The following is a 13,646-nucleotide window of genomic DNA, read 5'->3' on the forward strand; positions in this document are numbered from 1 at the left end:
TGTATTTATACACAAAATTGTCATCACTTGACATTCTATATTTGTATACAAATGCAGTTCTGTGTGCAGATAACATATTTGCTGTTACATAAATTTCTTCTTGCAAATAACTTCAGATGTTCTTCGTGTTTCACCGTTGCAGTCATCACACTTGGGTTATCTGCTTGCAGGTAGCCCTCAGTCAGCCCGAATACCAGAGTCTTAGTATTTCTGGGTCGGATGCTGTCGCTTCTTCCATGACGTCAAGTCATCAGGGGTATAAAACAGGCAGCCAACGCCATTACATCAGTCTTTCTTGACGAGGAGGAGCCTGAAGCAGAAACAGTTCACAAGCGCTGGTCGGCCGCTACCTGAAATTTTCATTTTCGAGTTTATAATCCTGAAGTCTTCTAAAGCTAAGTACCCCGTTGAGGATCCTTTTTTCTTGCTCTAACCAATGTCAGAAAAAATTAACAATTGTCTTTCCTGTGGAAAGCAAATGCCTCACAGAGATTTTCATTCTTACTGTGTCGCCTGTTTAGGCCCAGACCACTATGTCCCTCGCTGTCGGTTTTGTGCCTTGTGTAATGCCCGAACCATTCATCGTCGGGCTATCTTTGTTGCTAAATTCTTTTGCTCTTGTTCTCTGTGTTCTGAAATGGCTTTAATAAGCCATCTGACTACCGATCTTCTGAAAAAAACGTAAAGATAAAGACAGAGACAGACCGCATAGGTCCAAAACCACCGCCGACACTTCAGTTAAGCTAGTCGCCAGTCTGCCGGTACTCAGTGAGGAGCCTTTGCAGCCCCTGATGCCCGCCTCTATGGATTCGCAGGCTTCTGCTGAGACCCATTTGGAGTCCGGTATGCAGCGAGATGCTTCTTCGACTATGGAACCTGCAGATATCTCTACCTTGGATGGGTCCAGAGCTCCTGTGCAGGCACTGGCTTCTGAGGGTGTATTCCGCCCTACCGAAGCTCAAATCAAACCAACGACTTTGTTTTTAGCCAAAATGACTGAGTTTCTTAGACCCAGAGTATGTACTATGCCTAGAAAACCGACAACCAAAGTGTATTCTCAAGCTTCCATGCCACAAAAACAAATGCTTAGAATAGCTGAAGACCTTATTACCCTAATTAGGGGAAGCCAGCCTTCCCCTGCTAAGAGACAAAGAATTGAGTTTCCTTCTGATTCTACAGACCAGGAGTCTGATGACTCTTACCCTTCTGATTATCAGGACATGCTCTTATCAGCCTATGAGGATTCAGATGCAGAGGAATCCCATTCCCTCTGCCTCCCCTCCAGAGGATTTTTCTTTTGGTGAAAGCTTGCATACTTTGAGAGCATTTGCACTGAGAATACCAAGACTACCCTCAGTCCGAAAAGAGACCCAGAGAATTTTTAGAGTTGCCTCAGCACAGGCCTCTACCTATACCCCCCCCCCCCTCCTGGATGTTGTAGATGATGTTTTTATGGAATCCAGTCTTACTCCAGATACATTACCCCTGGCCCCTAGGAAACCTGACAGGTACTACAGAGCACCTGATTCCCACAAATATCTTTTCAAGAATCCTACTGCGGATCCAGAGACCATTTCCCAGGGACCTTATGGTATTAAGGCTACTACTGCCAAAAATCCTACTCCTTCAGACAGGGATTCCAGAGCTTTAGACAGATGGGGTAAGAAGGTGTATACCTTTGCAGCTCTTGCCATCAGGGCATTGAATTGCCAGTTTCACATGTTGAAGTACCAGCAACATATTGTGGAACTAATTAAACAAAAAATGGTATTTCCAGATTCTGCAGAAAATAAAGATTTACAAGTGCTAATGCATTCTGCAAACCAAGTTAGTAAGCATACTTTGCAGTTTGGCTTTGATACCCTGGAAGCATCTTGCAGGGCTGCAGTCACTGGGTCTGTACTGAGAAGGCATGCTTGGCTGAAGGAACTAACCTTGCCAGATCATGTCAAATCCAAATTACTTGGCACTCCTTTACATAAGGACTATTTGTTTGGCACTAAAGCAGAAGTTCTTAAAAAGATGGAAGAAAAAGCTAAATCTATGGAAACTGTGAAATAATTCTTACAATTGCAACCACCTCGATTCAGTAGGCATTGGCCTTCAAAAAAACGGTCCTTTCCAGCCCTTCCAGACCAGACCCAGGGGAAACAGACCACCCAGACTACACTCTCAGGGTATGCAGAGATCTAAACAATGGTGTGCCCCCACCCAAAAAACAGGGGAGTGGTAATCCACCCCCTTACGGAAAAAGTTCACAATGACTTTTCAATTATCCTTCCCAGCCCTGCCCAATTACTTGTGCCCCTAGGAGGAAAACTTGCCCTTCATGCAAAAAACTGGATGTCCATTACTCAGGACCAATGGGACCTAAAAATTGTATCCCAAGGGTACAAAGTCTACTTCCATTCACTGCCAACCCCAAGCGGTTTCCAGACCTTCCTCCACACCAGTGGGCAGAGGCTCAAAGGCAAGTACTTTCTTGCTCAATATCATAGCTATTCAACTTGTTCCAGTAGAACAAAGGAGTCAGGGTTTCTACTCCAGACTTTTCCTTTTGCCCAGAAAAGAGGGCTCTTGGCACCCAATCCTGGAGCTTTCAATTCTCAACACCTTTCTGGTGGTCCCAAAATTTAAGATGCTTACCCTGCAACAGCTTCTCCCTATGCTAGCTAAGGATGCCTGGTTAGTCACTCTAGACTTAAAAGAATCTTATCTGCACATCTCCATAAGGGAGTCATGCAGGAAATATCTACATTTCAGGGCAGGCTCTGTGCACCAGTTATCTGCACTTCCCTTTGGCTTATGTACTGCGCCCAGAGTATTCACAAAGTGCCTGGCTCTATCCATTGCATACTGCAGGCAGAGAAATATCCAAATTTTCCCATACTTGGACAACTGCCTGATTCAGGCGGACAGTCAGGAATTGCTACTTCAGCACCTGGCATTTGTAAAAAGCCTTCCCACGTCATTGGGGTACACCATCAACGAAAAGAAATAACTGGTACCCAGTCAAAAGATTGTATTCCTGGGAGCAAGCTTGGACACACCTTCCCAGATGGCATTTCTCACTTCAGAAAAACAGGTCTATCTGACAAACTACTTCAAACAAGTGGCCACCAGAACCCAGCTATCTGCAAGAAAAATACTGCAAGCCCTAGGGCTCATGGCCTCATGTATTCTGCTAATTCCATATGCAAGACTGCATATGAGGAAACTTCAGTGGTACGTAAAAAGTCTTTGGTGCCAACAGTCTCAGGACCTGGAAACGGTCATTCCTATCATACGTTGCCAAAGGATAGAGTTCCTTTGGTGGGCAGAAGCATGCAACCACAACAAGGGACTGCTTTTCTCTCAGCCCTTTGCCGCCCAAACCCTGACAACAGACGCATCATGGGGAGCTCACACGGCAGGCAAATGCATTCAGGGCCACTGGAGCCAAGGGCAGATTCCCCTGCACATCAATCAAAAAGAGATGCTAGCTGTACAGAATGCTCTGACCACCTTCAAATACATAATCCTTCCAGGACAACTGCTTATAAAAACAGATAACACCACAGTTATGTGGTACATAAACAAGCAGGGGGGGGAACCCATTCTTACCCACTCTGCAGGTTAGCTATGGTCCTGTGGAACACAGCCTTGAGCAACCAAGTGCATCTACAAGCTCAATTCCTGCCAGGCAAACAAAATTCACTGGCAGACGACTTAAGCAGAAAAATCCTAGACCCAGATGAGTGGAAATTGGAGCCCAACACCTTCTGCCTTCTGATCCAGAGGTGGGGGGCACCGGAGGTGGACCTCTTTGCCTCTCCCGAGAACCACCAGTTGAGCAAATACTGCACCAGGAACCCTCACAGCAGGGCCTGGAAGGTGGATGCCCTATCCTTTCAGTGGGAAAACCTCTCAATTTATGCTTTCACCCTCTGCCCCTTCTCTCAAGAGTACTACTCAAGATAAAACAGGACAGGCCAAGGGCAATTCTTATTGCCCCAGACTGGCCACACCAGCACTGATACTCACTTTTATGCAGCTTGACAACAGTGCCACCCTGGCACCTTCACCAGACTTCTACCCTGCTGTCTCAGCAGGAGGGACATATTTTGCATCCACAATTGCAAACCCTCAACCTTGCAGCCTGGCTTATCCTTTGAATACTGCTCAGACAAGCTCCACGTGGGTTTACAGAGTGGTCCTAGCAGCAGGGAACTCAGAAAAGCGACTACCTTCTGGATTTAAGTATCTTTGCTTTTTTTCACTTGAAATAGCTTCTGTAGCTTACCTTGAACTAGCCTGAACTGTTTTTTAACTGATTGCTGCATTATTTTAAAATCTGCACTTAGTTACATTTTTAGCCTAATTTGATCGAAAGTTTGCTTGTTTGTTTGTTTAATTTAACTGTGGAGGCTGCCCACTAAAGTGGGCTAGCCTGTGTAACTAATTTATCACTGTTTCTGCATTTTCTGTGTGTTTCTACCAAAAACAAAAATAATCCTTGTTTTCCCGCCTTCCTCGACTAGTTTAGACCAGTTTACAGGCATTGCTGTATTCTGGGCTGTGGTGTAGTTCCTGTGTTGTCCATTACCTTACTTGGATTGAGGGAAGTTTCTTTGCTCACCAGTGGGAGTGGGGAGCCTTGAGCAGCCTACCTGTCCTTGGGGAAGTGACCTCAGCACAAGAAGCTGTAGTAATTGGTTGTTTGGGACCATTTCCAGCTCTTTTGTAGTTCACTGTTTAAAATCCACATTTGCACAGCTTTGCGCGGTCGTACACATAGCGCAGCACCGGTTAAACAAGGTTAAACTTTTTCTGGCTCCGCCAAGTCTGTTCTTCAAATTTTCCCTTAAGGAAGCTCTACTCTTAGTATAACCAGACTACTCACTGTATTATAAGCCTAGCACTTGTTCTCAATACTTCTCTACTAAGTAAGCACTCTCGTACTAAGTAAAGCAATACATCTACTTACCACCCCTGTGAATACCCACTTCCCTTAAAGGTATACCACTCCTTTATACTGTTCTAGCATGTCGAGTGGTAGATTACTGGCGTAGTCTCCAGTTCAGCTGGTCAATCTGGGCATCTTGAGACAATGCTACAATTGTCTCATGTACACAGACAACCCTCTCCTCCTCCCAACAAACACAAATACATGTGAGAGATGCAACTGTATAGCCAAACTGGAGGCTGAACTCTCTCAACTCAGGGCTGGCATGACCAGACAGGAGGAGATGGCAACCACACACACAACAATCCCAGTCCCACATAGACCTACCACAACTGCAAACCAAACACATAAAAACACAAAGACATACTCAGAGGCTCTAATAAAAAACTTACCAAAACAACAGAGGCTCCCAAAGCAGACATCCAAAAATCCACCACCTCAAAACAAAACACATGCAACACATACTTCAATAAATCAGAGTGTCGACCAATCGCAGCCCTTAAGGCCAAACACCTTGCCTGATACACTAGTAATAGGTGACTCCATAGTCAGACACACTGATGTCCCACTGACCAGGCTGAACAAGGAGAAGGTGACTGTGAGCTGTCTATCGGGAGCTAGGATCCGCCACATAACACACGCACTCAGGTCACTCCAAAGCAAGTACAAATATGACTCCGTCATTGTTCATGCTGGTGTGAATGACCTGAGACGTACCTCCCTGGACTACATGAGAAGAGACATAGAGGAGCTCTCCGATTATGTAGCCCAGGCTGGTATGACCCTGACCCTGAGCAGCATCTTGCCCTCACCAAGAATGATACCACAATACAAAGACAAGATGATCAGCTTTAACAATTGGCTCAAGTACTGGTGTCATTCTAAGGGGATCCAATGTCTGTCTGCCTGGGATGATATGTTGGACAAGCCACGCTGTTTCTAGGGTGGCTTACACCTGTCACCACTGGGCTTCCGGATATTGGCTAAGGCTCTTGCCACCCCATAGTGCCTTTTTAGGCAAGGCTCAAAGACAAACCCACCTCCTTAGAAAACAAAAATGGAAAAAAACTAAGGGTAATACTGCTCAACGCCAGAAGTCTAAATCTCAAAATGCAGGCACTTGATGCACTCCTCAGCATGGAGAACATCGATGTCTGTGCAGTAACTGAAACCTGGTTCAAGGTTCCTGAGAGCACCCCAGCTACCAGGCTATACCTCAGATCATGCTTTTCGCCCCAAATCCCGGGCGAACCACAAAGGAGGGTGAGTGTCCATATTCATAAAGGACACCCACACCTCCAGGTTAGTAGCAACACATGAAGCATCAGAGACCATACAGATGCAACTAACCATAGGCAAAACTGCTATACAACTGGTAGCATGTTACAGACCACCCTCCCAATCTCAAGAACCCCACTCAGCCTTCCTGAAGACATTAGAGGATATGAATGTATCACAAAATACCATCATACTGGGAGACTTCAACTACTCAAACATAGATTGGGTACATTATTCTAGCCCTAATACCCTAGCCCAAAGGTTCCTGGAATTCATAAATTCAAATGCACTGGAACAGCTAGTCACCTCTCCCACTAGGGGAGATAATATACTAGACCTGATCATCACAAACATGGGGACAAAATGCTCCACACCGGAAGTATACCCCTCACTAGTGAGATCTGACCACAAACTAATCACCCTGGATATACATATCCCACCTCCACCCCCAGCACAAAAGACTGCAGTGAAAAACTTCTCAAAAGCAGACTTCACTCTTCTTAAGACTGAGATGGTATCCTTTAAGCCCACTGTGCCAGTGGATACCACATCCCACAATGCCGAATCCTTCACAAATGCTTTCTATGGACATCTCCAAGAATGCATGGATCATGCAATCCCAAACAAATCCAAGTCCCTCTCCACCAAAGGAAAGCGTCCTGTCTGGTGGACCTCAGCCATAAACAGATTGTATAACAAAAGAAGGAAGCTACTGCACGTCAGAGCAAAATCCCATGAAGGGAAGACATCTCTGATCAACATTAGCAGAAAACTACGTTCTCTCATAAAAACATCCAAGGCAAACTTTGAGAGAAAAATCGCTAAGGACACTAAAGATAACCACAAAGCCTTCTTCAGCTATGTTAGAAACCTGGGCGGAAACCTTCAGATATGCTCAGAGTTGGTTCACAACAACAAAAAATACACTGAACCCACAGATATTGCTAACATTCTGGCTGACAGGTTCAGTGCAAATTTCTCGCCTCCTTCACCCCCAAAAGAAGAAATACTTATCCCAGCTGAATGTAATCTCCCTGTCATCTCAGATGTCCAAGTGAGAACCGCCCTAAACAAAGCAAAAAACACAGCATCAATGGGACCTGACAGTATCCCGGGGTGCGTGTTACGTGAACTCCAAGAGGAGCTAAACCCACACATAAAAATGCTATTTAACCTTAGCCTTACTTCGGGATATGTACCTGAACACTGGCACAGCAACAGTGGTCCCACTCCACAAGGGGGGTGCCTCTACAGACCCTGGAAACTACCGCCCCATAAGCTTGACTAGCCTGGTCTGCAAAGCTATGGAAAGAATCATTATGGAACTCATAAACGGAGACATAGGGGACCTACAGATGCTTGACCCCACCCAGTTCGGCTTTGTAAAGGGCAGATCCTGCCTTTTAAACCTGGTTGACTTTTTCGAAACAGTCACTAGAGCCATTGATGAGGGCAAAGCAGTCCATATAGCATACCTGGACTTGGCTAAGGCCTTCGACACAATACCCCACTCAGGCATCATAGATAAGCTAAACAGCTTAAAAGTAAACCCTTATGCCACTAGATGGGTTGCAAACTGGCTAAAGGACAGAACCCATAAAGTTAAAATCGCTGGAGCAATGTCAGACTCAAAGCCAGTCACAAGTGGTGTCCCACAGGGATCTGTCCTGGGACCCCCTCTTGTTCGGCATTTATTTCTCAGATGTTAAAGCAAACATGGGAGGGCTGTGGCTGACAAAGTTCGCAGATGACTGCAAGCTAGGCTCCATAGTCGATACACCAGCAGATACACACATCCTACAAAAAGGCCTCACTGAACGGATAACTGGTGCCGTAGTCACGGCCTTAAACTAAATGCCAAAAAATGTATAGTCATCCCTTTGGAAAAAACAAAGTACCCACAAATTATCACATAGACAGCAACCCACTGAGTACGGAAAAAGTAATCAGAGACCTAGGGAAAAAAGACCCCCCCCAAACCCTGGTAAAAAAAAATTTTTAACCCAGGGCCCCGCCAAAGGCTGAACAAGGAGAAGGTGACTGTGAGCTGTCTATCGGGAGCTAGGATCCACCACATAACACATGCACTCAGGTCACTCCAAAGCAAGTACAAATATGACTCCGTCATTGTCCATGCTGGTGTGAATGGCCTGAGACGTACTCCCTGGACTACATGAAAAGAGACATAGAGGAGCTCTCCGATTATGTAGCCCAGGCTGGTATGACCCTGACCCTGAGCAGCATCTTGACCTCACCAAGAATAATACCACAATACAAAGACAAGATGATCAGCTTTAACAATTGGCTCAAGTACTGGTGTCATTCTAAGGGGATCCAATGTCTGTCTGCCTGGGATGATATGTTGGACAAGCCACGCTGCTTAGAGGTGGCTTATACCTGTCACCACTGGGCTTCCAGATATTGGCTAAGGCTCTTGCCACCCCATAGTGCCTTTTTAGGCAAGGCTCAAAAGACAAACCCACCTCCTTAGAAAACAAAATGGAAAAAACTAAGGGTAATGCTGCTCAACGCCAGAAGTCTAAATCTCAAAATGCAGGCACTTGATGCACTCCTCAGCATGGAGAACATCGACATCTGTGCAGTAACTGAAACCTGGTTCAAGGCTCCTGAGAGCACCCCAGTGCTACCAGGCTATACCTCGTATCATGCTTTTTGGCCCCAAAGCCCGGGCCGAACCACAAATGGAGGGGGAGTGTCCATATTCATAAAGGACACCCACACTTCCAGGTTAGTAGCAACACATGAAGCATCAGAGACCATACAGGTGCAACTAACCATAGGCAAAACTGCTATACAACTGGTAGCATGTTACAGACCACTCTCCCAATCTCAAGAACCCCACTCAGCCTTCCTGAAGACATTACAGGATATGAATGTATCACAAAATATTATACTGGGAGACTTCAACTACCCAAACATAGATTGGGTACATTATTCTAGCCCTAATACCCTAGCCCAAAGGTTCCTGGAATTCATAAATTCAAATGCACTGGAACAACTAGTCACCTCTCCCACTAGGGGAGATAATATACTAGACCTGATCATCACAAACATGGGGACAAAATGCTCCACACCTGAAGTATACCCCTCACTAGTGAGATCTGACCACAAACTAATCACCCTGGATATACATATCCCACCTCCACCCCCAGCACAAAAAACCACAGTGAAAAACTTCTCAAAAGCAGACTTCACTCTTCTTAAGACTGAGATGGTATCCTTTAAGCCCAGTGTGCCAGTGGATACCACATCCCACAGTGCCGAATCCTTCACAAATGCTTTCTATGGACATCTCCAAGAATGCATGGATCATGCAATCCCAAACAAATCCAAGTCCCTCTCCACCAAAGGAAAGCGTCCTGTCTGGTGGACCTCAGCCATAAACAAATTGTATAACAAAAGAAGGAAGCTACTGCACGTCAGAGCGAAATCCCATGAAGGGAAGACATCTCTGACCAACATTAGCAGAAAACTACGTTCACTCATAAAAACATCCAAGACAAAATTTGAGAGAAAAATCGCTAAGGACACTAAAGATATAACCACAAAGCCTTCTTCAGCTATGTTAGAAACATGGGCGGAAACCCTCAGATATGCTCAGAGTTGGTTCACAACAACAAAAAATACACTGAACCCACAGATATTGCTAACATTCTGGCTGACAGGTTCAGTGCAAATTTCTCGCCTCCTTCACCCCCAAAAGAAGAAATACTTATCCCAGCTGAATGTAATCTCCCTGTCATCTCAGATGCCCAAGTGAGAACCGCCCTAAACAAAGCAAAAAACACAGCATCAATGGGACCTGACGGTATCCCGGGGTGCGTGTTACGTGAACTCCAAGAGGAGCTAAACCCACACATAAAAATGCTATTTAACCTTAGCCTTACTTCGGGATATGTACCTGAACACTGGCATACAGCAAAAGTGGTCCCACTCCACAAGGGGGGGTGCCTCTACAGACCCTGGAAACTACCGCCCCATAAGCTTGACTAGCCTGGTCTGCAAAGCTGTGGAAAGAATCATTATGGAACTCATAAACGGAGACATAGGGGACCTACAGACTCTTGACCCCACCCAATTCGGCTTTGTAAAGGGAAGATCCTGCCTTTTAAACCTGGTTGACTTTTTCGAAGCAGTCACTAGAGCCATTGAGGGCAAAGCAGTCCATACAGCATACCTGGACTTGGCTAAGGCCTTCGACACAATACCCCACTCAGGCATCATAGATAAGCTAAACAGCTTAAAAGTAAACCCTTATGCCACTAGATGGGTTGCAAACTGGCTAAAGGACAGAACCCATAAAGTTAAAATCGCTGGAGCAATGTCAGACTCAAAGCCAGTCACAAGTGGTGTCCCACAGGGATCTGTCCTGGGACCCCTCTTGTTTGGCATTTCTTTCTCAGATGTTAAAGCAAACATGGGAGGGCTGTGGCTGACAAAGTTCGCAGATGACTGCAAACTAGGCGCCATAGTCGATACACCAGCAGATACACACATCCTACAAAAGGCCTCACTGAACGGACAACTGGTGCCGTAGTCACGGCCTTAAACTAAATGCCAAAAATGTATAGTCATCCCTTTGGAAAAACAAAGTACCCACAAATTATCACATAGACAGCAACCCACTGAGTACGGAAAAAGTAATCAGAGACCTAGGGACCCAAGTAGACAGCGACCTCTCATTTGACACCCACATTGCCAAAGTGGTTAGAAAAACATTCTACCTTGCACACCTCATCATGAAGGGTTTCACATCCAGATCCAAGGATGTCATTGTACCCCTATATTCCTCCCTCATCAGACCCATGATTGAGTACAATGCCCCATTTGGTATGTACCTCACCCGGCACTTGCAACAGCTGGAGAGACCACAAAAGTACCTCACCAAAAGGATCAAGGGTCTCCAACATATGTCTTGTTCTGCCAGACTAAAGAAACTTCAGCTCTATTCAGTAGCATACCGCCTGCTCAGAGGTGATCTCTGCCTGACATACAAGGCCATGTCCAATCTGGATCTGATGGACATGCTCCACCTCAAAAAATCCAAATCCATCAGGACCACGAGAGCTAAAGACTTAAACCTCGGCACAAGTATGAATAGGACATGCTGGAGGGATAGATTCATAACCCAGAGGCTTCCCATGCTTTGGAACAGGATCCCAGTTCGTATTAGGCAGAGCCCCTCACTGACTGTCTTCAAGAGAAATCTTGATGAGTGGATGGGAGATCGTAAGTTTACCCCAGGGGTCACATCTGTGTCACTGCTAGACAGGGGCATAGTAAACTAATTCTGTTATATAAAGGGACCTTCACTGTGTCACTACTAGACAAAGGCACAGTATTCTAGATTTATTCTGTACATTTTTGTACCATTTCATGGGGTGGCAAAAGCCACATCACTATGGCTAGGCTTACAAATGCCCCAGGGCAGATAGCCTAGTACTATAGTATGAAACTATGAATACCCCACCAGCAACCTTCAGCAAACAGGTGCTGGACATCATTGTTGAAGCCAGAAGGCCTAGTACTAGGAAATCCTATGCTGAAAAGTGGAAAAGATATTGTTCTTGGAATCAGTCTCAAGGGAAAGACACAGCTGTGCCCTCCTTACCTCTAATCCTGGATTACCTAGCAGAGCTACTCCACAGAGGCCTGTCCTTCTCCTCCATTAAGATTCATGCCTCTGCCATCTCAGCTCATTATAATACTGAGCCACCTCTATTTTTCACCCTCTCATCAAACAGTTCCTGAGAGGGGCTAACAACTTAAGGCCCCCTAGGAGAGCACCCGTCCCTGCCTGGGACCTTAACTTTGTACTGGAAAAGCTCACACATCCCCCTTTTGATCCTGCTGCCTCAGCAGAGTTAAAATTCCTCTCTCAGAAAACAGCCTTGCTTTTAGCCGTAACTTCAGCAAGAAGAGAGTCTGAGTTACAGGCACTAATAGCTGTGGGAACCCTTCATTATTTCCATGCTGACAGGGTTTCCCTCAGGACTAACCCGTCCGTTATGCCTACGGTGGTGTCCATTGTGGCTCTAAACCAATCCATCCATTTGCCAGCCTTCTTCCCTAACCCTCAGAATAATGGGAAAAGGATCCTGCACTCCTTGGACGTGCACAGACAGCTCAGGGTCTACCTTGACAGGGCTAAGCCTTTTAGAAAATCTGACCAGCTGCTAGTCAGCTTTGCTATGGGGGCAGAGAGTAAGGCCATTTCAAAACAAACCATTTCCCAATGGATAGCACACTGCATCCATTTATGCTGCAAGCTCCATGGAAAACCTACCCCACAGGGGATCAGACCACATTCCACTAGGGTTACTTCCACCTCTACAGCATTTCTAAGGGGAGTCCCTACCAGGGACATTCTGGAAGCTGCAACCTGGAGTTCTGTACACATCTTCACCAAGCACTACCACTTGCCTATCTTTCCAGGACTGGATTTGCTACAGCAGTCTTGCAAGGGCTTCTAGCCAGTCCTTACACTTCTTGACTGCCTCCATCCTTCCTCAGCTTTGGGAATCAACCCAAGTGTGATGACTGCAACAGTGAAACACGAAGAACACAGTACAGTTGTGAACACTTACCATAAATGTAGATGTTCGAGTGTATTCATTGTTGCAGTCCTGGTTTCCCTCCCTCCACCCCCCTGGCTTTCTCTGTCTTTCTACCTCTCCTCTCTGTGGCCATTCCTAATGGCATTGGTATTTACTTTTTACTGGTGGTGTTCTCCACCATATACTAGCTCCCTATTTGGGGGCTCCTGACATATTGGCAAGAAAAACTGATGTAATGGCGTTGGCTGCCTTTTTTATACCCCTGATGACCTGACATCATGGAAGAAGCGACAGCATCCGACACAGAAATACTAAGACTCTGGTATTCAGGCCAACTGTGGGTTACCTGCAGGCAGATAACCCAAGTGTGATGACTGCAACAGTGAATACACTCAAACATCTACATTTATGGTAAGTGTACACAACTGTACTTTTGCAACTTTCTTATAATTTTTAAACCTATGTTTAATATGACCAAAAAAATTAAAAAAAAAAAAGAAAGAAATACTTTATATAGAACTCTCACTGTGATCTGATCTACTCACTCAGCCAGCTGGTTGGGCCTGTGATTCTGTTGGTCATCGTATCTATGTTTGCATTGGGAGCCAAAGTGGGTGATCTGTATCACGGATGACAGGTGCCCATCTAGCTCCTGCCAGATGCCTTTTGTCTTCCAGTCAGACCCAGAAATGCAGGATTCGATGTTACCCAGATATGAATTGCCAAGAAGGTAGAGCATAATTTTGTTCTTCTTGTCAGACCAGCTCAGTGGGAGGCCCCTTGCTTTCACTACCTGTTTGGATATTATATCTGAATGTCAGGAAGGAATCATTTCTTTATACATT

The 13,646-nt window shown here is 45.6% G+C and overlaps 1 protein-coding gene across 1 annotated transcript in view; it reads left to right on the forward strand.

Annotated features, from left to right (window-relative positions):
* Window positions 1-13,646, forward strand: part of TEP1 (telomerase associated protein 1) — a 2,704,809-nt gene that overhangs the window by 65,052 nt on the left and 2,626,111 nt on the right. The gene's annotated exons all lie outside the window — the stretch shown is intronic.

This window comes from Protopterus annectens, chromosome 16.part0 (assembly GCF_019279795.1).
Source record: "Protopterus annectens isolate FY-2018-M chromosome 16.part0, PAN1.0, whole genome shotgun sequence".
In the NCBI taxonomy this organism is placed as follows: domain Eukaryota; kingdom Metazoa; phylum Chordata; order Ceratodontiformes; family Protopteridae; genus Protopterus; species Protopterus annectens.